Source organism: Gracilinanus agilis, chromosome 1 (assembly GCF_016433145.1).
Source record: "Gracilinanus agilis isolate LMUSP501 chromosome 1, AgileGrace, whole genome shotgun sequence".
In the NCBI taxonomy this organism is placed as follows: domain Eukaryota; kingdom Metazoa; phylum Chordata; class Mammalia; order Didelphimorphia; family Didelphidae; genus Gracilinanus; species Gracilinanus agilis.
In genome coordinates this window covers 543,775,773-543,802,815 of record NC_058130.1, presented here as the reverse complement: position 1 = coordinate 543,802,815, position 27,043 = coordinate 543,775,773, and the positions used below count along the sequence as shown (strand labels likewise).

The following is a 27,043-nucleotide window of genomic DNA, read 5'->3' as shown; positions in this document are numbered from 1 at the left end:
CAAGCATATGTTGTAACATAGTGCTATGTGACATAGTGGAAAGAGGGCTGGCCTTCAAATCAGGAAGACTTGGGCTAAAATTTCTTGTCTGACATAAAAGGCCATGTTACTTTGGGTATAAAATTTAAATTCTTGGAAACTCTTAGACTCTTTGTTGAAGAGAAATTTCCCACCTGTACCGGTATCAAGAGTTCTCTCACCAGAGAGATCACTATTCCAGTGAAATCACAAGTCTAGTCCCTATCCTTATATTTTGATATTTGGAGACTTCATTGCAAAAGTGGGTATAGTAGAGGACGGCAGAAAATATAGTTCAAAAGTGAGGACCAAGAGGACCAAAGGCTTATAGACTATGCAGAAGTCCTTTGTTTATACATCATGAATACTTTTTTTTAAATAAAAGAGTTGAGAGATTCCACAAAATTCTACAAAGAACCTGATAAGTTAAACCAACATATGTTTTAACATAGGCTCTGTGACATAGTAGAAAAAGGGCTGGCCTTCAAGTCAGCAAGACTTGGGTTCAAATCCCATGTCAGACATATATTGGCCATGTGACCTTGGGTATGAATTTTAATCCCAAATGATTTCACCAAGGTTGAATAATAGACTTGAATCATAAAAACCTGCTTTCAAATCTTGCCTCTGACACTTACTAGCTCTGCTATCCTGGGCAGGTCACTTATCTAAGGCTCAATTTTCTCATCTAAAAAAAGAATAATAATAGTGCCTATTTCACAGGGTTGTTTTGAGGATTAAATGAGAAAAATTTAGGCAAAGTGCTTTGCAAATTCCAAAGCACTGTATGTTTCACCTGTTTTTATAATGGTGAGTTCCTTTGATAGAATTTAAATTCCTTGAGGACTAAAAAATATCCCTCAGTTCCTGTCACAAAGGAGGGGCATAATAATACTTGTTGGTTAATATTCAAATTGAAATCAGAGCATCATAGGTCTGAAAGAGACCTTTCATAGTCAAAACTCTTAATTACAGATGAGGAAAATTATACTGGGGAAACTAATTGAATGAATCAAAGCTATATAGGTAGTTAGTAATATATCCAAGCCTACAGTTGCCTGGCCCCCTGACTCTTGATTTCTAATGACTTTCCATCTACCATACTAGACTGGCTATTTACTGATTCTCTAAGCCATGTATGAAAATCCAGCTGTCAGTTGGAGATTCAGAATTGAAGCTTGGGAAGAAAGTCAAGGATACAGTGGTTTGGAGATAGATGGACATATGTTGAAGATATTTGAAACTAGGAGTGGATAGGATTTTTGAAGGGCCATACAGAGAAAGAAGAGGCAAGATCAAAGATTCTTCCTCATCTCACATACCTAGATGCCATCTGCTACTATCCCTTCCTTCACCTCTCCTTACATGAAAAGGTAGCTTTTCTCCTAGCCAAGGCAAACTCCTTTATTAGCTTGTAAATAACATATTAAATTCTGGTTTCTAATCCATTCTGCTGTCCTCTTCCATATTATGAGTGAGTTCATCCATTCACATTCTCAGTTATAATTGCTAATTGTGTATTTTCTTTCATCCTATTCTCTTCTATTTATACTCTTTTTTGTCCCGTCCCTTCAAGAGTCTATTTTGCTGCTAATCATTGGCTCCCTTAAGTTAACCTTATTCTGTATCCTTACCTCCACCTTTCTCTTAGCCCGTTCTCTTCCTGCTTCCTCACTTTGCATCAGTTCCTATAACCCTTTCCAAATTTTAGTGAACTCTTTCCACTCATCATTTCTTATAGCACAGTAGTATTCCATTCCAATAATATACCACAAATTATTCAGCCATTCCCCAACTGATGGACATCTCCTCACTTTCCAATTCTCTGCCACTATAAAAAGAGCTCCTATAAATATTTTTTATGCAAACAGGTTCTTATACCCCCCTCCTTTTTTGATCCCTTTGTATCTAATAGTGATATTGCTGAATCAAAAGGCATTCACAGTTTTACAGTCCTTTGGGCATAGTTTCAAATTGTTTTCTACACTGGTTGGATCAGTTCACAACTCTACCATAGTGCATTAGTGTCAATTAAAAAAAAACAAACTTTTTTCTTTAACTCTTCCAGGAATTCTCAATGGGATTGTATCAAATTTGCACTTTTCTTTGAGACTTTGCTTGTAGATGTTTTTAAGGCATTGTCTTCTGAGTTTGTATCTTGAGTTTCTCTGTCACCAAAGGAGAATTTTATGATCAGGTTTTTTTTTTCTTTTTTGTCATTTTCCTCACTTTTTCCAGCCTATTTTTTTCTTTTTTCTTTTTTTTAAGCCCTTAACTTCTGTGTATTGACTTATAGGTGGAAGAGTGGTAAGGGTAGGCAATGGGGGTCAAGTGACTTGCCCAGGGTCACACAGCTGGGAAGTGTCTGAGGCCGGATTTGAACCTAGGACCTCCCATCTCTAGGCCTGGCTCTCAATCCACTGAGCTACCCAGCTGCCCCCTCCAGCCTATTTTTTGACTTTGGACTTAATCTTAGTGTTGGGCTCAATTTTCCTCAGGGAGTGAGTAGGAAAATGTCTGGCCTGAGCATCTATCTTTCCTGAGTTTTTGCTGCTTTTACAGCTCAGTGGGTGATAGTAAGTTTTCAGGTGCTTCCAAAATGGTGTGATCTGGGGAGAGGTTTGGTCACTGCCCTCCTGTGCTCTGGTCCTTACATAGGTAAGGGCTTCTGCTTCTTGGTGACTGTAGCAGTTTTTATCCTCTCTTGAACTGTGGCCTAGAACTGGATAATGAGCAGCAGAATGGCCAAATGGTCACTGATCCTGTGCCCACTGCTACTATGGGGTCTCTGGGATTTCTTGCTGAGCAGGTGTTAGTCACTTACAGTTCCTGAGCACTGCCTCAGCCCCATGGTTGATGTGGTGCCACTTATACCACACTGTACTGTTGGCTGGCTCCCACTCCAGTATCCATAGACTCTCTATCTCCTTAATCTTCCCTAGGCTGGAAAAATGACTGTGATTTTTTTTGTTGATTTTCCTAACCAAAATTTGTTTTGCTATTTTCTATGGTAATTTTTTAAAAGAGTGTTTGGGGGAGGCTTGTCAATTGTGACCTTCACTCTGCCATCTTGACTTCACTTTCCTAACCTCTCTACTTGCATAAGTGATCTCATTTCCATGCTATCCTATCTTCTCTAGCAGATTTCCCTCTACTCTTTCACTTATCTTCAATTTCTCCTTGTCTACTAGTTATTTTCCTACTACCTATAAATATGTCCATGTCTCTTCCATCCTCAAAAAATTTTCATTTGATCTATCCATCCTTATTATCATCCCTTATCTTTTCTGTTCCTTATGAATGAATTCCTTCAGAAGGTATTTTATATTAGCTGCCTCTTATTTCCTTTCCTCTATGCAATCTTCCAAACTCATCATTCTGCCAAAACTGCTCTTTCATTAGCAAATCCAATAGCTTTTTCTCAGTCCCCATCCTTTTTGACCTCTCTACAGCTTTTGACACTATTGATCATCCTCTTCTCTTCAATTCTGTCTTCTGGTTTCTGAGACACTAGTATCTCCTGATTTTCCTCCTATCTATTGATTACTCCTTCTCAGGCTCTTTACTGGCTCTTTATCCAAGGCACAACCATTAAGCATGAGCATTCCAGGGGTTTCTATCCTGGGCTCTCTTCTCTTCTCCCTCTATACTACTTTATTTGCTGATCTCCTCATCTCCCATGAATTTAATAATCATCTCTATACTCATGATTCTCAGATTTACTCATAGAGCCCTAACCTCTTTGCTGATGTCCAGTCTCACATCTCTAGCTGTCTCTTAGATATCTGGGAACTGGATATCCTGTAGACATCTTAAACTCCAAATGTCCAATATTACTCATTATATTTTCCCTAAAATCCTTTTCATTTCCAAACCTTCCTATTACTGTAGAGGGCACCACTATCCTCCTATTTCCCCATGCTCACAATATAGGTGTCAACCTGAATTCTTCACTATGGTTCTAGGAATCCCTGGCTTCCTTTAATATTCACCTCAAATACCTTCCTCTTTTTAGATGCCTTTTCCCTCCCCCTAGTTTCTAAAGCTTTTCTTTCAAAGATTATTTTCCATCTACTCTGTGCATATTTTATTTTTATACATGTCTTTCCCATTAAAATATAAGCTCCTTAAATACTGGAATTATTTTTTATCTCTCTGTATATTCCCAGTGTTTTGGTCAGTGCCTAGCACTAGCACATAACAATGATAAATTCTTGTTGATTTACTAAATAGGTGACCATATGTAGAAATCCAGAGACTGTGTGGATATGGAGAGATATAAGATGAAATTTCTGATCCCAAGGAATTTCCAATGTAGTTGAGAGTTGAGATGAGCTCTAATACTGATCCTCAATAAATGCTTCAAGATTGAATGATATTATGTAGAGTTTAGAGTATGAGGTGACTTAGTGATAAAAGAAGTCTTGTTCCAGTGCATGTTGTCTTGAATGAATATTTTGAAAAAGATGTTGAAGCACTTGCCAAAAATCACATTGTGGTTTCTGTCCAATGTTCCTAGCTGTAAATGTAAAAATCTATAAAATGTAAGATCTCCTTTCAGTTATTACCAGAACTAAGGGAATGGGTTGATTTTTGTTTTTCATTTAAAGGCTGATAATAATTTAGTCTCTTGGTAGCCTAGTTTATATTTGCACATTGGTAGAAATGTTCCTAAGTTTTGCCCTTTTGCCTTTTCACATATAGTCAGTTCTTAGAATATTTTTGTTCTTCCCACCAAAATATGACCTTGTATTTAGTATTTTGGGCTATTCTGTGGACATTTTGCATCATTTGTAGGACATATCTTTTAAAATTTTTAAAGGATAGACAGTGACCTTACAATAACAGTTCTAATTATAAAATATCTCAGACCTCACCTCTTAACTCCCACATGAAACTAAAGAATGTTTGTTTGGTGGCATTTGAACATTGGTTTAAATCAAGGGAGGAGTCAGAGCCTAGAAAATCAAAGACATATGACTTATTCTGGGTATACTCACCATGACTCCCTTACCTTTCCTACCTTTATCCCCTGACTACTCCCTCTATGGCAGGAGTCTTCACCCTGGGGTCCATCTACCCCTTCTGTAGTTAAATTTCAGGAAATCCAATGAACATTGATGAGGAGGAAATGACCTCTTTAATTTCAGTAACGTCTAACTGAAATTTAGCATTTCCTTAATTATTTAAGTCTTATTTTGAGGAGAGTTCCAAGAATTTCACGGGACAGTCAGGGGTCTCCTTGACAATAAAAGGTTAAGAATCCTTGCTCTGTGCAAGAAGATGGGGGTGTGTGTGTGTGGGGGAAGGTGGAGGCAGAGAGGGACAGAGACACAAATATATATAAAAAAAGAAAGAACTAGAGATACAAAGAAGATCAATCAGAGAGACAGAGACAGAGATTGAGGAGGCAAGAGTAAGGAAAGAAGCAGAGAGAGAAGAGAGAGCAAAGGGGAGAGAAGAGAGCAGTAGGAGGAATACTTTCTTTTAAAAGATAGAATTTAGTATCTGGGAATTTACTAATTCACGCTGATTTCTGCATTAAAATTAACAGTCAATGGGGCTGTGAAAGTTGACTGAAACCCTGAGAGTGCACCAGGCGCCAGTACAGCGGCGGTGTCTCTGACCTGAACCCGGAGACCGAGGGCACAGAACTGTACATGCCCCAAGGGCACTAAAAATAGAACAGTTTTTCTAGCCTCAGACTCCTCCACCACTCTGCCCTGCTAAGGGCTCCGGGAGCCGGGCCATTTAATTTCCTCGAGGGGATGTAGCAAGGGGATAAGGATTGTAGAAACGTTTGCAGATTTCTCTCCTCAACTTTAATCATTAAAGAATCCCAGTCAAGGGTGTCCGTGTTTCACTCTCCACCTTTCAAAAACAGCAACAAAAAATCCATTTGAACCCAAAGTTATGTCTAGTGGTGGCATCTCACGGAAACTTTTCTCTCAGCAGCTATCACCCTGCCTGCGCAGGACATGGCTGCTTTGCGGGCGGAGCTGCCCCTTTACCCTTTGCAGGGCGCAGGGGAAGGAAGCCTTGGTGAAAAGGCAGTGGTTGTGAGCAGTGAGGGCAGATCCCGGGGGCCAGAAGGACAGACTAACCGAAGGGTGGGCGTGCTAATAGGGGGAGGGACTGGGATCGAGGGGCAGCCCTGGGTGGGATAGTCTAAGCTCTCGCTCTCTAGTTCGTGCGTGACTTTTTTTTTTTTTTTTTTTTTGTCCTCTTATTTCCATCGTCCCTCACTCCCCCAAGGCCACCCTTGGCCGCCCAGTGGCCCAGGCCGAGTTCATGCTCAGTGTTCTCTAACCGCTTCCGAGTGAATGAAATCTCTTAAGTGTGGCGGGAGACGATGTGTTAGGGGTCGGGCCGAGAGAGGCTATTTCTCCGCTGCAGCACGAGGCGCTCCCCGAGTGCTTGGGGGAGCTGGGTGTTGGTGTGCCTTTTGGGGCCTTATTCTTGCTATGGAAAATGAAATTTGTCTGGAGGTGTAGGCAGAGTAAGGTACTCCGCTCCCAGGAGATGAGGTTTGGGGGAGGGGCGCATCATGGGCGTGTGTGTGTGTGTGTGTGTGTGTGTGCGCGCAAATGGAAGCCACTTCGTCCTGTCCTCGAGGGAGCCGAGTGGGGCTGGGTAGACTACCCACGGGGTCGCCCGGGCCTTAGTGCACTGTGGAGGTAGAGTAGCGTGAGTGCCGAGGGCGGGGGAGAGGCTGGGGTCCCAGGTCTGTCAAAGCGGGAGGGGCGGCACCTGCGGAATCCGCCCCCATGCTGCCTCCGCAGCAGCCTCGCTCCGCCCCAGGGGGACAGAGCGAAGGAGCCAGCCGGGCAGAGAGGAGCTAGCCTTCAGCGGCGCTAGCACAGAAAAAAAAAAAAAAAAAAAGGAGGGGGAGGCAGCTGGAGCTGGAGGACTAGGACTGGGGGTGGGGTGGGGAGAGGAGCCCGGGCCAGGAAAAGGGGCCAGTCCCTTGTCCTCTCTGCCTCGCCACCCTGCCAGGCAAGGTAAGAGAGTACCAGGGCTTTGAGATGGAGCGCGGGGAGTGGGGGTGGGGGTGGGGGTTGTGGGGAGGAGGGCAAAAGCAGAAGAGGGAGGAGCGGGGTGAGGCCAGGACCTCCCAGATAGGAGCCAGCCCATCGGACTCCTAGCTGCCGCCACCCCTTGCCTTCCAGGCTGCGGTTCCTGCGGGAGTCTTTCGGTCGCTACAAAGGTAGCAAGCGTGCGTGTGTGTGTGTGTGTGTGTGTGTGTTTTGTCTGTATGTGTGTTTGTGTGTGCGCGCGCGCAAGCCTCTGACCCCCTATGTTCCCTCTCACTTCTTAAAGATCACTCCCCTCTCCCACTTTCTCCTCCCGGAAGGTGCCTCCACAGTGAACGCACTCCCCTTTTGCAAAACTTCCCCCCTAGGGCAGCCCTCCTCTGCTGGGTCCCCGGAGGCCAGAGCCTGTCAGCTGGGGTCAATGGAACACGCCTTGGGATCCTGGGATCCGGCTGCCTTTGTGAGCCTGGAGCTGGACCCGGGGCCAGTGGGAGCTCAAGGCGGACACCTCCCTCCCCCTCCCCTGCGCGCTTGGCTTTGCTCCCAGGGCCGCCGAGTTAGGCGGGAGGTGGGTCGGAGGGAGCTGACCCGAGAGGAGTGGCGGGGGGACTTGCAGAGGAAGTGTGGGGGTGGCGGGGCTCCGCCTGAGACTTGTCCTTCGTACCCCCGGAGCAGCTGCATGGGGAGAGAGAAAAAGCAGACTGACCCTGAGCCTGGACGTAGCTCGGAGTTCAATCACAGGTAGAGAGGCAGAGTGGGAACCCTGCGCTAGATGCCTAGAGGAGGAGGAGGAGTTGGAGCCTGGGTGAGAGATTCTGTTGAATTCGGGGCTGTGGGAGTAGGGGTCAGGGTTGGAGTGCGTCGTGCATACGCCTCACATTTGGCTGCTTTTTCTCAACTCCACAATAAATGTCGTTGCGTTCCTCAAGAGTATGTATGCCTTTATCTCCACCGGAGTTTCCATTTTACGCGTGGAGTTTCCATTTTACGCGTGAGGTCGGAGACCACTTGCGGTATGAATGAGACACAAAGGGGCTGTGTTGACAGCTGGCCATGACACATATTTTGAGAAGTGACACTAGCTGGAACCGACCTAAGATGGGGATAATGGGCGGATTGGGTTTATGGCTAGGTGGGGGTTGGGGGGTAGGGAGGCAGTCCTATTAGTAAATTGAAGTCTTTTAAAAAGCTCCGTTAAAAACAAAAAAGATACGCGTATTTTCCACTGCATGATATTTTGCAGTTAAACAGAATTCAATGAAGTGCCAAAAGGCGACCTACTCTTGAGCAGCTGCCTCCATCCTTGGCCATGGATTCTTGGGAAACTACTTGATTACACTAATTTCTTTTACTTAATTTAACCCTGCTCTTGATTTTATGAGGTTCAGAGATTTTTCCCCTCCTCCAGGGGCTAAGAGATTACACAGATAAACTCCTGCTGTTTTTCTAAATGGGAAGAGAAGCAAATACCCATTTTTAAACTTTTTTTTTTTTTTTTTTTACATGGGAAACATTTTGGCCTCAGAAACCTTTTGGGTTCCATTGATCATTGTATGCTGTTGTATGAAAAACCTTGGCACTCTACCCAGGTTTTCCTGGCCAGTGATTCTTCTAGGAATTTAAAAAAAAATACATGCATTTTAAAAGTTAGACATTCACTAAGGGCTAACTGCTACTCAAATTTTTTCATCGGAAAAAATGCATACATCCATACAATCAAAGATTTAGAACTGAGGTGGAGAAAATCAAGCGCCCTGCCCAAGATTACAGAGTCACCAAAGTGTGAGCTGGCCTGTGAACTGAGGGTCCTCTGACTTCAAAGCTAGGGCCTTTCCCACTGCATCACGGTACCACCCACGGAAGCACATAGGTTAATTTGGGTGGTGTTTTTAAGTATTGTATCGGATATGAAAATGAGGAGAGAGACTGTTACAACTCATATGGATATCAATTCTGAATTGTAATACGACCTTATGCTCAGAAGTTCTTGTCCTTTACAGTGAACAAATGAATAAGTATTTATCAAACACAACTATATTCTAGACAGTGCTAAATCCTAAGTGATATACATCCCAAAGCTAGGAAGTTCCTGCCTTCAAAGAGTTTCCATTCTAATCGACTGAGATAAGGCTTGTAGGAAAATAGAGGCTGGAGCTGTTTTCCAGAGGCATAGGGGAAGTTGAATGGGTTACTGTACTCAGCAAGAGATGAAAAGTTACAAAATGTTTCCACATTGAAAATTAGTTAAAACTTAGAACAGTTTTTCAGTAGAAAGGCAGAAATGCAATTAACCATTTCCCATTCTCCCACATTGCTTTTCCCTTTCAGTAGGTTAGTAGTTAACCTAGAAGCAAACCTAAGTGCTCAGTTCAGCATTGTCTGTATCTTATGAATATTTATTATTTGCCTATTATATGAACTTCAGAGTAGTAGATGCACATTAGAAAGAAAAATGTGAAAGATTTTGTTTATTCTGTTTTCCATTTTTTCAAGGGGAATTATGGAGCCTCATGAAATAGAGGATAAGAACTGTAATTTATGTTCTCAACAGAATGCATACCTCAAGACAGTGGAGAAGGAATATGTTTAACATAGTTCCTGTTTTATATTTAAAATATGGTTCTGAAAATAAGGAGACACATTGAGTCTATTCACATAGATTCGAAGTTAGGAAACCTGGTTCTAGACTGGTCTTTGCTTCCAAAGACCTGGCCATATGACCATGAGTAAGTATTCTTCTGAGCCCTAATTTTTTCATTTTTTAATTGAGGGTTAGCAGTCTTTAAGATCTTTTCAAATCTGATCTCAGATACTTAATAGCAATGTGACCTTGGATAAATCACTTAACCTTGTTTCTTCAGTTTGCTTATCTGTAAAATGAACTGGAGAAGGAAATGACAAACTTTTCTAGTGTCTTTGCCATGAAAACCCCAAAGTGGGGTCATGAAGAGTCAGACATAACCACAAGATCTCTTTCAGTTCTATGATTGTTTGATTCAAATGATAGTTTTAGAAGAATGCCAAGAATGAAAGCAGGCAGCCAGTCAAATGTGTATATATGTTATGGACAAAGGCATAGCAAAAATATTTATAGAATCATAGAATTTTGTATTGAAAAGGATCCTAGAGATATCTAGGTTGCTCTCCTGACTTTATAAATGAAGAAACTGAGGTCTAGAGAATTTAAATGACTTGTCAGTCATTCAGTCAATAAGTAAGCCTATTCAATTGCTAAGTACTATTTTTATAGACCTTAGATGGATTTGTTACTTAATTAGGGAGAAATTAGCAAAGCATGATTAGCTTTTTCTCACAATTAATTTATAGAATTCATAAAATGTTTATAGTAACAACAGAAGCATCCAATCACACCATTGGAGAAATTATCTTTAGAGTAAATCCATCCCCCTGTTTTTATAAAGCAAGAATATCATTTAGGCATTTTGATTAATAGAAATTGACAGATCCTGGCAATAATAATTTCTTGTTGAGATCTTAAAGGCATGAGAAAATTAACTTTAGGAAGAAGATTGATAAAAATGTATTTTGATATTATGAATAATGATACTTACCTAGAATATACTTAAATAGATTTGTAGAGTTTATTAGAGGAATGTAAGTGAGTGCAGTGGACTGACAAAACACATACAAGTTGAGTATTGCTAGCCCAATTTTTAAAACAAGTATATCGAACATTTTTTCAAGTAAGTGTTGTACACTTTATTGCTTAAGTAGTATAAAACTAGATTTGATAAAGGAATATGACTAAAAAGGAGTGGAAATTACAATAGTAGTGGAGGGCAAACAGTTTCTGAAAGATCATAAAAAATTTTTTCTGGGGGATAAATGTAAGCAATCACTTTAATTATTTTTAAGTAGCACATCTTTTCTGTCCTTTAAAAATATGGAAAAAATTGAAGGTTGAAGGTTAGGCCAAAAAAAGATATAAGAAAATAAGCATTTATTAAGTACCTACTGTGTGAGGCAGGTAGATGGCTCAGTGGATAGAGCACTGGGCCTGGAAACAAGAAGACCTGAATTCAGTTCTGACCTCAGACACTAGCATGTGATCCCCAGCAAGTCACTTATGTTCTCTTTGCCTCAGTCCACTACAGAAGGAAAGGGCAATCCACTCCAGTATTGGAGTGCTATAGTCCACAGAGTCATGAAGAGTTGGATAGGACTGAACAACAAATATGTCAGGCATTTTGCTAAGAGCTTTATCTCATTTGATATGTCAACATGAACTGTAAGAGATAGGTGATTTTATTATCTCTATTTTGCAATTAAGTAAACTAAGGCAGAGGTTAAAAGACTTGTCTAGGACTAAAGCTAGAAAGTTTTTGAGAGGATTTGAATTCAAGTCTTCCTGATTCTAGGACCAGTATCCTATCTACTCTGCCACCTACCTGCCTCGCTATATGATTGTCTTTTATTTCATTTTATTTTTTATTTATTTAAAAAACCCTTACTTTCTGTGTACTGTGTATTGGCTCCAAGGCAGAAGAGTAGAAAGGGCTAGGCAATGGGGATTAAGTGACTTGCCCAGGCTCACACAGCTAGGAAGTGTCTGAGGCCAGATTTGAACCTAGGACCTCCCATCTCTAGGTCTGGCTCTCAATCCACTGAGCCACCCAGCTGTCCCCTGATTGTCTTTTATTTTAGTAAAAATGAAAAACGCTATATTAATTTCTCAGTGACGGGTTGAGGGCTGAACAATATTCACATAAGATTAACAAATATACTAGAAATGGCCAAAACATAAAAGTTTGTGTTCTGGTATAGATATTTCCTAAAACTTAGATTCCATGGTATTTGAAGCACCTTCCATCATGACATGCTCTCAAAGAATCACAGAGGTGAAAGGGATCCTGGATGCTCAGTATGTACCCAAGTAGGTATAACTTCTGATATTCCTGACATGGGGTTATCCTGCTTTCGTTTGAAAACCTGCTGTGCTAGACAACTTACTATCTGGTAATCCATTCTTGTTTTAGGTAGTTTGAATTGTTAGTGAGTTTTTTCATGAATTGTACCTATTTGCGATTTCTATATATTGTTTCAAGTGAATCTGAAAATAATTTCTTTAGTTTCTACCTTGGAAATTATCGGGAAGATGCAACATATATGCAGAGAAGTCTGTGTGTGATAAATAAAAAAAACAAAACAACCCTTACTTTCTGTTTTAGTAACAACTCTAAGACAGAAGGGCAAAGGCTAGGCAGAGTTAAGTGGCTTGCCCAGGATCACACAGCTAAGAAGTGTCTGAGGTTAGATTTGAATCCAGGTCCTCTCAACTCAAGACTCTATCCATTGTGCTACCCAGCTGTCCCCCTCATTTCTCTAGTTTAAACCCTTACCTTCCATCTTTGAATGAAAACTGTGTATTGGTTCTAAGACAAAAGAATGGTAAAGACCAAGCAAACAGGGTTAAGTGGCTTGCCCAGGATCACACAGCTAGGAAGTATCTTGAGGTTAGATTTGAACCCAGGACCTCCCAACTTAAGGCTTTATCCACTGTGCTACCTAGCTGTCCCCCTCACTTCTCTTTAAATCCTTACCTTCCATCTTTGAATGAAAACTGTGCATTGGTTCTAAGACAGAAGAATGGTAAGGACTAGGTAAACAAGGTTAAATGACTTGTGCAGGGTCACAATAGCTAAGAAATATGTGAGGTCAAATTTGAATCCAGGTCCTCTAACTCCAGGCCTGGTGCTCTGCTCCCTGAGCCAACTAGCTGCCCCTTATACATGTTAATTTGAAGAGAATGGGACATGCACTGATGGAAAAAAGGGATACCATAAGCCAAATCTCAAAAGAAGTTAATTCTGAATGTAAGTGAATAGGCAGCGCATTCTAGGCATGCAAAGGCACAGTGTTAGAAGGCATGTTCAATTCAGGAAACAGCATGTAACTAATTTGGCTCATATGTAGTGTATGAAAAGGACTATATGTGCAATAAGCCTGAAGAAAGGTAGATTGCAGCTGGATTGTTAAGAGTTTTACATGCTAAATTGAGTGGTTGTCATCTCATCTGAAGGGGAGTGAAGTAGTTAGGCTTATATATTAGGGAAATTATTTTGATATGCAGACTGTGAGTCTAGTTTGGAAACTGTTGAAGTAGACCATACTAGAGGTGGGAACAAATGGAAGACATAGCAGACTTAGCAACTGGTTAGATATAAGAGGTAAAGGACTGAAAAGTTGAGGATGATTTTGAGTTTGTGAACTTGATTGACTAGAAGAGTAGCTATATCCTCAGTAGAAACCAGGAAATTGGGAGGGGTGAGTCTCTTGAGTGGTGGGTGAAGATAATTAGTTTTGTTTTGGACATATTGAGTTTAAAATGCTTATGGGTCACTTAGGTGGCTATATCCAGTAGACAATTGGTTGATATAGAATTTGTGCTGAGGAAAGACAGTAGGGGCTGTTTATTTACATATGGGTGTCATCTGCATAGAAATGATTATTGAATTCATGGGAGCTGATGAAATCTCTAAGAGGGAGGGTATAGCTGGGGAAAACAGAGGGCTCAAGACAGAATCTTGGGGTGTATGTACCCATTAGTAGAGGATAGGGCATAGATGATGATTATTCATCAAAGAAGAAAAAGAGAGAGTAGTCAAGTAAAATAAATCAAATCTATCTTCTACAAGACATTCAGATATTTGAAAACAACTGCCATGACCTCCTATGCCTTCTTTTTCACTTCAGATGCCCCCACAGCCTTGAACCAATCCTTTTATGTCATTTTCCCCCAACTATTTCACCATTCTTATCCTCCTTTGAATATACTTCAGTGAATGATTGTCGCTGGCTTTTTAGAACTGAACACAGACATGTTCTGACCAGATCTGTGGGAGTGCAACTTCCTTTGTTCTGGACACTATGTTTCTATCAATGCAGCTCAAAATTTCATTAGTTGTTGGTGCTGTTTTTGTTTTGTTTTTGTTTTGCTTCTATTTTATACTATGTCTCATTAAACTTGCATTCAGTCCACTCAACTCCCTCTCCCAATTTTTTTTCTTTTTTTTTCTTCTTTGAGCCTGGGTCTCCGTGTCTCACCCAGGCTGGAAGTGCAAGGGCAACTCATGGTGCCAAGGCCACTGCTAATCAACAGAGAAGATTTGGCCTACTCTTTTTCTGATCTGGGCCAGTTTGCCCACCCATAGATAGCCTAGTCCTCCCTCCCCCTCTCCTAGGATCTCACCATATTGGTTTCAGATAGGGCAGATACTTGATCAGCACAAGCCAGTGTAGCTCAGAACTCCCAAGTTCAATCTCCCTGGCAGGGGATATAGGATATAGATATATGTCACCATGTGCCACAACTGAAATTTTTAGTTCACATGAACTAATATCTGGGTACCTCTCCTTCATCTTGTACTTGGGCAATTTACTTTTTTAAACTTTTTATTAAACTTGGTCAAGCATACTAACTTACCGTGAGCTTTTGGGATTTTGATTTATCTATCCAATGTGTTAATCCTTCCTAGCTCCTTGTCAAGAAAAATTGATAAATATTTACTTGATAGATGCTTAATAAACATCTATGACTTAAATCATTGATGAAAATGGTGGACAGAACAAACTAAATCTCAAAGTCTCTTTCAGAGATGGGTCTGATGGCTCATGCATGCCTGTAAGCCATTCTGCTAGGGAGGCTGAGGCAAGCAGAATTTTGAGTTGTAATGGGCTAAGCTAAGTTTGACATTAATATGGTAAGCTCTGGGTAGTGGGATGGTGGTAGGGAAACAAGGTACCAGGTTGTCTAAGGAATGTTTTTTTGTTGTTGTTGTTTGTTTTTTTGCTTAAGGCAGAAATAGAACAGGTCAAAGCTCCTGTGTCCTTGAGAGTGAGATCAGATCTGCACTTCAAGTCTAGATGAGATACTGAGACCCATTTAAGCGGAAGAGGAGAGAAGAGAAAAGATTTTCCCTCCAGTTTGGTAAGGATCCATTCATTACCATTTTGACAATCCTATCATTTAACCCTCTTCAAATTCACCCAACTATATTATCATTCAGTCTGCATTTTTCATATTGCCCACTAAGATATCATGGGAAGCTATCAAACACTTTCACAGTGATTGGAAGTCTTTATAATTGCAGACCTTATAACTTTCCACAATTTTTTTATCTTTACTCTCCATTCCTGTAATGCATTTACATGAACCTGCTTTATAAATATTTGATTGTTTCACATATGTTTTACAGGGTTTTCCCCTCCCCAATGTATGTGGTATACAGAGCTGCCTACATCAGCCAGGCCCATTTAAACGTGATAAAAACTAAGAAAAGAGGAAGAGTGCCTGTCGTGTCTCATATAAGCCTAATGCAGCATTCTGGTTCTATGTTACTTGTTCTTTATGGACAAATACCCTGGGCTTATATAAGCATTGGGATGTTGGACCAGTTTATGGTAGTCTAGAAGAAAAAAACAACTAGGTGGCAGAGTGGATAAAGCAGTGGGCTTGGAATCAGGAAGACTTATCTTCATGAGTTCAAAGGTGGCCTCAGACACTGTTTCCTCATCTCTAAAATGATCTGGAGGAGGAAATGGCAAACCACTTCAATATCTTTGCCATGAATCCCCAAACAGGGTAGTGAAGAGCTGGACATGATAGAACAACAAGAAGATTCAGAAGACGGGAGCTCTAGTACAGATTGTAGCTTTAACTACTTGTGTGACCTTAGGTTCTCTGACCACTGTCCCTCAGTATTCTTGCCTATCAAATAAGAATAATAGTACTTTTCTTACCAGCTTCACAGAATTATAGAAATAAAAGAAATCAAAGGCAATATATAAGTGCAAAGTGGTATATGTAATAACTACATTCCTTGTGCTACTGGGAGAATCCTATTCCAGTTCAAATGGGTGATTCTTGTTCCTCTCTCAAGAGTAGAAGATATGATTGTGGATTACTTGTTCTTTAGGGACGAATACTTTGGTCTTTGGTCACTTCAGGAACTTCCAAAGATTCTATATTAATTTCTTTAGGATATATTCAGTTTGTGGGTCATGCTTTTTTTGTAATGCCCTATACTACATACATTTTTTGGTGAAAATTATGGTGATGATTTTCCTGTCAGTATTTCAAACTCACTTGAAATTTAAGTGAGGAGTATTCCAAGTTTTTGAACTAGTTCATGGCATGCTAGATGCAGCTGTCAGTCTGAGATCCCATCTGACTCAGAGTGTCCCGGATCTGTGAGATTTATTTTCACTGCTTTTCAGGACTTGATATATTAAGTTGTTCATTAATATGGAAAGCACAGTGCCTGGTGCAGAGACTTTGATTCAGTCTTTAGGCAATATGTTCATATAGTATTATTATCAGACTCATATATTATATATGATGTCTTGGTTGTTTAATCGGGCACCCTCCCTTTACAGAGTCAGTAAGCATTTATCAAGGACTGTGTGTTAGCTAAGTACCAAAAATAAAAAGAAGGGCAAAAAATAGTTCTTGCTCTCAAAGAGATCATAGTGTTATGGGGGAAACAACACAAAACAACACTGTACAAACAAGATATATTCAGGATAAACTAGAGATAATCAGTAGAGGGAGGGCACTAGCACTGAGCCCTCTCACAGAAGATGGGATTTTATCTGGGACTTGAAGGAAGCCAGAAGGGAGATGTGAGGAGGGGGAATATTCCAGACACAAGGAAAAGCCAGAGTTGGGAAACTGCATTGTGTGAGGAACAGCAAGGAGATCAGTGTCATTGGGTCACGGAATGCATGGTAGGAAGGAAGGTGTAAGAAGACTGTAAAAGTGGAGTGGGGAGGCAAGTTATACAGGACTTTGAATGCCAAGCAGAGGATTTTATTTTGGATCTGGGAGGTGACAGGGAGTCACAAGAAACCACTGTATCTTATTGCATGGGATGCAGTTTATTGAATAGGATGTGGTGTAGATGACATGATATGACCCCTGTGTTAGGAAGATCATTTTGACATCTTAGTGGGAAGGATGTACTGCAATAGGAAGAGACTTGAGGTAATATTTATTCAACAAAGAATTATTGGGTAGCCACTTTATGCAAGATGAGTATACATTTTTTTTTTTAACCCTTGTACTTCGGTGTATTGTCTCATAGGTGGAAGATTGGTAAGGGTGGGCAATGGGGGTCAAGTGACTTGCCCAGGGTCACACAGCTGGGAAGTGGCTGAGGCCGGGTTTGAACCTAGGACCTCCTGTCTCTAGGCCTGACTCTCACTCCACTGAGCTACCCAGCTGCCCCGAGTATGCATTTTTAATTACTTATGACTAACATCATTCCTGTTTGCATTATTTTCTGTAACTTTTTTTAAACCCTTACCTTCCATCTTGGAGTCAATACTGTGTATTGGTTCCAAGGCAGAAGAGTGGTAAGGGCTAGGCAATGAGGGTCAAGTGACTTGCCCAGGGTCACACAGCTGGCAAGTAGCTGAGGTCAGATTTGAACCTAGGATCTCCTGTCTCTAGGCCTGGCTTTCAATCCACTGAGCTACCCAACAGCCCCCTCTGTAATATTTTCTGTCCTGAAGTGCTCCACAAAAATTTTTATAATAACGTTATGTAATGGGTCCTAATCTTCTCTTTGTTTCTCCATTGTGCAATTCTGTAAACTGTGGTTCCCCCAGTTGTTTTTGTTCATGGCTAAGTACTCAGTTTTTGGGGGGAGGAGGTCCTCAAATGTGCTTTAAAAATATGCATGTCGGGGCAGTTAGATAGTGGATAGAGGGGCAGGCCTGGAATCAGGAGGATCTGGGTTCAGATATGGCCTCAGGCACTTCCTAGCTGTATGACCCTGGGCAAGTCATTTCATTCAAACTGCCTAACCCTTACCATTCTTCTGTCTTAAAATAATTACTGATAGAAAATAAGGGTTAAAAAAAAAAGAAAAAAGTGTGGATATTATATTGTCTTCCCTGAGAAGGGAGTATTACCAAAAGCCTTCCAATTTACTCTCAGAATTTGTGTTGAGATGTTTTAGCTATGTCTGTTGCTACTTTATTCATGCTTTAGGTAAAGGTTAGACTAGATAACCTCTGAGGTCCCTTCTTCAGATGTATTTTTAGAACCTATGACACTGTGTTATGACATACTTCACTTTTTCCATGCATTGCCTGAAGGCTTGCAGATGTGGCATTGAAGTAGTATCTGTGCATAAAAATCGAGGAATTCCTTCTCCCATCAGTTTTCTTACTTCTGCCCATAAACACAAACTGGTTCAGTCAATTAAAGAGAATTTATGAAATGCATCCTACCATATATGCTAGTCATTGTGTCAGGCAGTCCCTACTCTCAAGGAGCTCATATTCTATTGGGGGAGTAAACAAGAACATATAATATGTACACCAAAAATATACATACAGAATAAGTTCAAAATAAATACAAGACAGTTTGGGAGGACAGTCACCAGCAGTTGGAGGAATTATGAAGGACTTTGTATGAAAGAGGTGCTTGAACGTCATTTTTAAAAAATAATTTATTATTGATGTCTTGATTTTTTTTCTGTTACCAAAATTTTCCCCAGTGTTTCTCCCTATCCCCTCTTTCAGAGTGCCATCCTATATAAATATTATATTTTAAAATTTTTTATGGTTTGTCTTAGCATTGATATTAAGTATTGGTTTCGAGGCAGAAGAATGGTGTAAGAGCTAGGCAACTGGAATTAAGTGACTTGCCTAGGATCACATAGGTAGGAAGTGTCTGAGACCATATTTGAACCCAGGATCTCCTGACTCTAGGCCTGGCTATCCACTGAACCACCTAGGTGACCCAACAAAAGAAAAAAGAAGAGAAGAAAAAGGCTAAAATTGATTGGGAAAAATGTCTGAAAATATGTACAAGTAACATACTTGTAGACCTCCACTTCTGTAGGGTGTTTGGGGTGGTGGTGTTTTCTCATATTTCTTCTTTGGAGCTAATCTTGACTTTCTTTTTTTTTTTTTAAACCCTTAACTTCTGTGCATTGGCTCCTAGGAGTGGTAAGGGTGGGCAATGGGGGTCAAGTGACTTGCCCAGGGTCACACAGCTGGGAAGTGTCTGAGGCCAGATTTGAACCTAGGACCTCCCGTCTCTAGGCCTGACTCTCCATCCACTGAGCTACCCAGCTGCCCCCTAATCTTGACTTTTATAATTTTGCAACATTCACTTTTGACTATTTTGTGTGTTTTCTTTTTGTTTACACTATGTAATTGTGTATATTGTTTTCTTGCCACTACTTACTTCATTCTGTATTGGTTCATAAAAATCTTTCCATGCTTTTTTGTATTCATCATATTTGTCATTTTTGATAGCACAATAATATTTTATTATTTTCATGTACCAGTTTGTTTAGCCATTTGCCAGTTGATGAGCATTGTTTATTCCTCCTAAAATTGCAACTATAAATAAATATTTTGGTGTATTTGGGGACTTCCATTTCATTAATGGACTCCTTGGAGTATCAGCCTAGTCATGTAATTTCTTGGGTCAAAGAGTATGGATGCTTTAGTCCCTTTATTTGTGTAATTCTAAATTAGTTTCCAAAATGTTTCAACTGATTCACAGGTCCACCAACAATGTTCTAGTATGCCTAGGTTCTTATTACACCACCAGCTTTCACTATTACCATCTTTTGTTATCTTTGTCACTTTGCAGGGTGTGAGGTGAAACTTTATAGGTTGTTTTTTATTTGCATTTCTTTTATGATTAGTGATTTGGAGGATCCTTTTATATGGTTGTTAATAGTTCATAATTTTTCATTTGAGAACCATTTGTTCATATCCTTTAAGCACTTAACCTATTGAGGAATATCTTATTTATGCATACATACTTATACACACATAATATATATTCATAAATTATACTTTCAAGATGTACTAAATAAATGTGTTGCACAATTCTACATACATATACATATGTTTATGACTATATGACTCTTCCCAGAGAATTTTTTTGCAAAGATTTTTTTTCCCATTTGACCATTTCCATTTTTATCCTCTGGCTTAATTTTGTGCAGAAGCTTTTCAGTACCAAATAATCAAAGTTATCTGTTTTATCTTTTTCAATTGACTCTTCCTCTTTTTTTTCTGGTTAAGAATATATCTCCTACCCATAGTTATGAAAGATACATGATCTGCTTCTTTTCCAATTCTTTTTTTAATTGTATCATCTTGAATATGACCATGTAGCCATTTGGAATGTATTGTGGAATATGGTGAAAGATATTAGCCCAAGTCTAATTTCTGCCAGACTGTTTTTTAGTTTTCCCACCAATTAGTTAAATTTTTGCATCAATATTCTTTAAAGATATTCATCCGGTTCTCCTCCTATGCTATCTTTCCCTGGTTATATATTAGGATTTTATTTTTGTAGGTATTCCTCTTTTCCTTCTGTCTTTTCAGTTCTGGTCGCCTATATCTATGTATAATAGGGTTTGATAATTTTTTAAAAATTGCTTTTGGTTTTATTGTGATTTTAACCTTTTAATTTGAGGGAGGGTAAGGAGATAAGGATAATGCTTAGATTGTGAGACTTGAATCATGGTGATGCCTTTGAGAAAAATAGCAAAGTTTAGAAGATAAGGGTGCAGTTTTAGGGAAAGCTAGTGAGTTTTGTTTGAGATGCCTTTAGGATATCTAATTTGAAATGTCTCATAGGCAATTAATAATATGAGATTGAAACTCAGGGGAGAGACTGCAACTAGAGATAGAGATCTGTGAGTCATCTGCAGAGAGCTGATGATAGAACCCATGGGAGCTAATGATATCAAATGAGAATATATAGAGAAAAAAGGGGTCTGTATAGAGTGCTTGGGAATAGTATTTCCAGAGGTAGGAGATATGATACAGATTTTGAACCCAGAAAAGAAATTGAGAAGCAATGGCCAGACAGGTGGGAGGAGAACCAGGAAAGACTGTTATACAACTCATGCCCTCTAGGTCAAAATGATTCACAGGGCAGCTAAAAGCAGGCCTGGAAGGTAAAGGCAGATAAAAGCTGCTGCAAGAAAGTTAAAAGCAGAGAGAAAATTCCCTGAGTTTTCAAGAGCTTTTCCTTGAAAATCTTAAAACTATATCCTTCTTGTCCAAAGGACCCATAGCTGAGCCCTAAATTAATCCCCTTTGGGTTAACTTGAATTTCCTCCTGTCTTTTCAATTGCTTCTTAGCTTACCATAGCTCCAGTTGAGGTTTTGGAAGTGCTGGGGTTAACTCAATGTTTACTATTTTCATTAGTGTCCTAACTTGCAACAAGTGTCATGAAGCCTGAGAAGAAAAGATACTTCTTCATTAGTGCTTCCCTGGGCCATCTTGCCATCTTGCAGCTTTCTTGCTCATGGGTGAATTGGCCTTAGTTTGTTACCTATTCATTGGCCACAAATATATAGATATACCTGGAAGAGAGGTAATCAATAGTGTGCCAGAGCGGTTATGGATAAGGCTAAGCTTCCTGGACAGTGATTATTGGTATAATATATGTAAACTTTGTTAGAGATATTAGTTACTTTGTGTAGGTGGCAGCATCTATTTTTGAACACACAGAGTATCTTGAGGACATCTTGTTAAGGATTTTTGACTCATTTTGCTGAGGCAGATTAAAACTTTTTCTATAATTTATAGTCTTAGATAGTTGCCTAATTCTGAGTGTTTAAATAATTTGACTATGATCACACTGCTTGGCGGTGCTGGAAACTAGATATGTATCTGTTTCTTGACTCAGGTCCAAGATTCTAGCCACCCTGATATGATGCTCTCCAGGAAGGATATAACTTAACCAAATTGTTATTTCTACAAAAGGTCATTGGGATCTTTGATTTCAGCAGTAGTAATGGCTTCCAACAACTCCTGAAAAAATGAAAAATGGTCCTTCTTATAGAATAATACTAGTCTCCAACTTATCCAGAGAGAAATTATTAGCTATTTGATCCACAAGACCAGTGATGGGCAAACTTTTAAAAGAGGGGGCCAAAGGAAAGGAAATGCTCATCTGTCAGTCTGATTCTAAGACAACTCTTTCAAAGTTTCATTGTATTGTATCCTACTAATTGTATTCGTTAGATTAGGAATAATGTTGCTGGCCGGATAGAACATTTCAGGCCCTCCACCCTATCTGGCCCGTGGTCCATAGTTTGCCCATCACTATGTGAGATTATTTGTTTTTTTTACAATTTCTCCACTGAATACTTTTTCTTTACATATCAATAGGCTTAGAATCTCATCAATTTATGATCTCCAAGAAATTAGTTTTAGGGTTTTATAATATATTTGGGGGGAAATTGAACAGAAAATATAGCATTTGTGTATTCTCTTGTGGTGAGAGATTATCTACAAGATAATTGCAATAGAATTTGTCTATATAATTCATAAATGGATATTATCTACAAGAGGTTGACTTTAATGGTGGCCTTTGTGACATAGATGTAATTCTAAAAGTCACATGCAAATTGAACATCATAAAATTTGAATTGCATCTTAAATACATTTAGAGTGGTTTGTTATTTCAAGAAATCCTATAGTGAATCAGTTCATAAATGAAAAAAGAATCATTTTGAAATGAGAATTAGTATTTTCAAATAGGTATTTTTTATAAGTTCATATTTTTTCATCATAGTAGGTTTCCCCAAAGTAGGAACATAACTTTATAATAACTATGCATAACAAGAAGGCAATGTAGATAGGAAACCTTATTTTTTTACCTTAACCATTTAAGTTAAAGCTCCATAATCTTAGTATTATTTCAGTAATCAAATGTCTATGGAACTACAGATAGACTGCAAAAATGAAACTTGTAGCATAATTCTTCCTCTCCATAAAAAGATCCCTTCTTTAGTTCTTTACACATTGGCATTTATAGGGAAGGTATTCCTTTACCTATGTACTATCTTTTCAACTTAGCTGTGACCCTTATCCACACACTCATTCCTTTGTTTCTTAGCCTAAAATAGAGCCAAGCATTCTCCTCCCACACTCTGCCACCTCAATTTAAAAAAAAAGGTCCTGGCACCAATTTGTTTATTCATTAAAAGTCAGTATATAAAAGCTACTTTCTCAGTCACCTGACAGAAAACAGTATGGTTGGCAGCAGGAATTATTTTCCAGGGCTGCATCAGAGAATCTATAGAATGATGAAGACCAGGCTCATAATCTGGGCTCAAGGTGGAGAATTTGCTTCAAGGAATCATCCTTTAAAACTAATTGCATTTATGTTTTACAATTTAAAAGTATTTCTTTTCCTATATTGCTTAATATTTTTTAAGTGTTAGAGCCAAAAAAGGATCTTAGAGATAATCTACTTCAACTCTCTCATTAACAGAGAAGGAGGCTGTATCGCCATTCCTAGTTAGTAGCAGAGACAGAATTGGAATTCACAAGTTGAGAGAGATTAAGTTATTCATCCAGATCATAGACCTAGTAGGTAACAGAGTTGGAATTTATTTGACTTTTGGCTCCAACACTGGTTCCCTTCTGTTTATCTCTTACCTGGAATGCTTTCTTATATATCCACCTGTTTCTGAATCTTATTCATCCTTCATCGTATGACTCAAGTTATAATTTCTTCATCAAACCTTCCCTTCATTAAACCTTCATGAAACTCTTTCTGTATAAACTCTTATAATTCATTATTTGAAAGCACAACAAGAGTTACAAAGTGCTGTGGGAGTTCAGAGGAAGAAAAGATTACTTTTGGCTCCAAAACTCTATAAAAATGTTTTTTACAGCAGTGTAGGAAAAGAAATCTTTTAAATTGTAAAACATAAATGCAACTTGGAGGACTACTCATGGCTTTTCCCACAGAATTTAGCACTTATTAGATATACTGTCTGATGTTCCTGAGAAGTAATAGATTATAATGGATAGAGGGCTTGAATTCAGAAAGACTTGTTTCAAGTCTTGTATTTGGTATATACTGTGTCACCAGAGAAGAGTCACTTAAATTTGGAGTGATCCTATCAACTCCTAAGCAATACTCTAATCATTCCAGATTTTCCTTCACTCTGATGAAATTGCAGGATGACCACTCCCAATTTTTTATGTTTATTAATTATTTCATATTAATTAGCCACTTCCCCAACTAGACCATATCTAACAGTGCCAAGCACATAGTAAACACTCCATCAGAACTAGCTAATTTATTCATTAAATGCTACTCATTTCACTTATTCACCATTCATTCAACAAACATTTATGGCTTGCCTACTGTGAGGAAGGCACGGTGAGAGATATAGTGAAGAGGAATATGACACAGTTTCTTGGAAACAATTTATGGTCTAGCCGGGGAGATGATGCTTGCCTAAGTTATAATAATACATTGTTTGAAAGTGTTATAATTGTTGTAATACATTATTTGAAAATACTATGAGAGTTACAAAATGCTGTGGGAGTTCAGAGGAAGAAAATATTACTTTTGGCTCCAGAACTCTATAAAAAATTTTTTTAAAGCAAAATCTTTTAAATTGTAAAACATAAATGCAACTTGGAGGAAATGTGTGCTGAAGGATGAGTAGGAGGCAGATATGTGGAGTTGGTGGCTAAGGGCTTGTTAGGTGAAGAAGCATTGTAAGCTTAGTCATGGAGGCAGGAGAACAGTGAGGTGCCCTAGTTTGGCAGCAGCATGAAGTTTGCAAAAGAGAGAAGAGAGAAATGAATCAGGAAGGGTAGTTCGGGGACATATCATGAAGGGCTATGAAGAACAGCCATGAAAGCTGTTAAGGAGAGGGAGTGAGCTAAAGCTTTCCTAGTAGGCAACATATTTCATATTCTCTAATAAGTGAAATAGTAGTTCTTAGCTGTGGGCCATTTTAAAAACATTATAATGAGATGTTTTTGAATATTTTATGCCAAAGCCTTTATGTTATTAATTTATTGATTGGTCTGAATTCTCAGCTAATTTCCCACAATTTTATTTGGTTAAGAAATATCTGAAAATTAAGTTTTTGCCTCTAAAATTATTTGCTCTACCAGGATTAGGTTTCTTTTAAAAGCAAGCTTTTGGGGGCAGCTAGGTAGCTCAGTGGATTGAAAGTCAGGCCCAGGTCCTGGGTTCAAATTTGACCTCAGACACTTCCTAGCTGTGTGACCCTAAGCAAGTCACTTAACCCCCATTGCCTAGCCCTTACCACTCTTCTCTCTTGGAACCAATACACAGTATTGATTCCAAGACGGAAGGTAAGGGCTCAAAAATAAATAAATGAATGAACAAACAAGCAAGCAAGCAAACAAACAAACAAAGGCAAGCTTTTCCCTGTCTTTATTAAGGATTGGACAGGTCAGACTCTATGAGATTCTATTCAAGTGAAGCTTCATGTCACGAATTAGGAAGGTAGGTTATCTTGACTCATTAACTTGGCAACATTTTCATTCTCCAAGCATCAAAGGTATAAGAATACTGCAGTTCTCACCTGTCTTTGGAGCATGAAATAACCTGCCCTCTGAACCCATAGCCAAGAAAGAAGCCCCTATGCACCTGGAGTTGCTACTTGAGGAGTACTTCAGGGCTCTTGAAAGAAAAGAAAACTAATTAATGTCTTGCAGCTGATGGCTTTTGTGGCTACTGATGCTGATGCTTTCCTAAGGGGTTTTCAATGTAATCCAGAAAAGTATTAAAGAAAAAAAAAAAAAAAGGAGAGTTAAGAAACTGACCCTTTGTCACTAAGGAAAGAAAGGGTAGTGAGTACAATCATACCCACACTCCTCTATAGGGGAAACTCCAGAAACATAGTTTTACAAATTGGACACCTCTTGATAGTGACCTCTGTTTGAGTCCTTTAGGAAGAAAAATTTCTTTTGTCATGTTCCTTTTATTGATATAAAGGTAGCCTGAATCAGAGATTCAAGCTCCTCTCTCATTTTCTTTTATAATGTCTTACTGCCTGTTTAATGTTAATAATCAACACATTTAGACAGACTTGCTTTGCCATGATTTACATTTAAATAAATGAATTATTATTTATAAAAATCACAATTTTAAAATCATTTTCCATCGGAATTCTTTGTCCATCTATTCCTATTCACTATTTGTCTTGTATAGTTGTGGTTTCTTTCCTTCCTTCCTTCTTTCCTTCCCCCTTACTTTTTGTCTTAGATTCCATTCTTCTGGCTCAGCTTTTTTCTTTTTATATTATTCTATAAGGTTCTTTCAAATTGTTGTATACTTCTCATACTTGTCCATCATAATTGCATTGTAGGAAGGAATAAACATTTATTAAGTGTCTAAGCTGTGCCAGGCACTTGTGCTAAGTGCTTTACAAATATCACGCCATTATAATGTTCTGTTACAAGTTAACCATATTTTATTCTACCATTCCCTTATTTTTGGACATTTAGTTTTCTTGCAATTACAAATAATGGAATAGAGATAGGGATTTGATCTGTGACTTCATTAATATTAAAGAGATGGTGGCTCAGCAAATTCTTAAGAATTTCTCTCTCTCTCTCTCTCTCTCTCTCTCTCTCTCTCTCTCTCTCTCTCGGCTAGGCAATTGGGATTAAGTGACTTGTCCATGGTCACACAGCTAGACAGTGTCTGAGGCCAGATTTGAATCCTTCCAACTCCAGGCCTGATGCTCTATCCACTGTGCTCCCTAGTTGTCCCTAGAGACTTAACAGAATTTCCTAGAGGAATGAGAAGGTTAAGTCACACAGCTAGTATGTGTCAGAGTTAGGACCTATCCCAAGTCTCCCTGGTTTCAAGGCCACCTCTTGATCCACAGCACAATAATGCTTCAACAAATAATGCTGTTGAAGAAATTTTTGAACTTATCTTTCGTTGTTTGGGATAAAGTTCTTGGTACTGATTGCCAGATATGGAATGATTAGGCAAGAGGATATGATTATTTGTATAAGTTTCATTGTGTATTGCCAGAATGCTTTCCAAAGGGATCCTCCACTTAGTAATGAATGAATTCATCTCTTTAACCACAGTCTTGCCAGTATTGGGTTTCATTGCTTTTAATTATTTTCATCAATTTGACTGATGTCAGGTGGTGGCTCAGGTATTTTAATTTAAATCTTTTTA

At 39.1% G+C, this 27,043-nt stretch overlaps 1 protein-coding gene across 1 annotated transcript in view; it reads left to right on the top strand.

Moving 5' to 3' along the window:
* The first annotated feature begins 6,451 nt into the window (after positions 1 to 6,451).
* The window catches only part of GREB1L (GREB1 like retinoic acid receptor coactivator), a 339,947-nt gene continuing 319,355 nt past the window's right edge, over positions 6,452 to 27,043 (top strand). Inside the window, exons 1-2 of the mRNA XM_044683023.1 lie at positions 6,452 to 7,019; positions 14,869 to 15,000. The gene's annotated coding sequence lies outside the window, so the exon portion shown is untranslated. The remainder of the gene's footprint in view (positions 7,020 to 14,868; positions 15,001 to 27,043) is intronic.